The following is a 556-nucleotide window of genomic DNA, read 5'->3' as shown; positions in this document are numbered from 1 at the left end:
GGCTGCCTCGATCATACTGATTGAAGTTATAGTGATTGCAGTGATAGTAAGGGCACTGTCTGATTTGCGGGAAGGTGGCGGCGGGGATGCGAATGGTGGGGAGGAGGAGGAAGATGGTAATAACCATGTTTAATGTTCGTCTCTATCATCCCGAGGGTGCTTATCGTGGCGGCGAAGGTGCTGCTGAAGGTGAGTGATGTCGGCCTACCGAGAAATCCGCCGCTGCGGAGGAAACGTGCAGGTCGAGGGCGTCGTGCGTGGTGTGGGCGCGGCGGGGCGGGCTGTGGGCGTGCAGGACCTCTCGCCCCCAGCCCGAGCAGGGGGGCGGCACGACCACCTGGCTGGCCCGCCCGCACCGCGCGTCCGGGCACATGCAGGAGGGCGGGGGCGGGGGCAGGGGCGGCCCCGCCAGGCTGCACGAGACGCACTCCCCCCCACGGCCGCCCGGGCCTCCCCAGCCCCCGCCGGAGGTGACGACGCTGGGGTACACGTGCGCCGCGAACGACCTCCTGAGGCTCGGGTAGTCGTCCTCAGGGCACAGGTCGGGCTGGCACTC

General features: G+C 67.8%; 1 pseudogene; it reads right to left on the bottom strand.

The window, feature by feature from the left end:
- Nucleotides 1-42: 42 nt before the first annotated feature.
- Nucleotides 43-556, bottom strand: part of LOC119590960 — a 1,186-nt pseudogene continuing 672 nt past the window's right edge.

This window comes from Penaeus monodon, chromosome 28, assembly GCF_015228065.2.
Source record: "Penaeus monodon isolate SGIC_2016 chromosome 28, NSTDA_Pmon_1, whole genome shotgun sequence".
Classification (NCBI taxonomy): Eukaryota; Metazoa; Arthropoda; class Malacostraca; order Decapoda; family Penaeidae; genus Penaeus; species Penaeus monodon.
The sequence above is the reverse complement of the archived record's forward strand: the minus strand, read 5'-3'. Positions and strand labels throughout refer to the sequence as shown.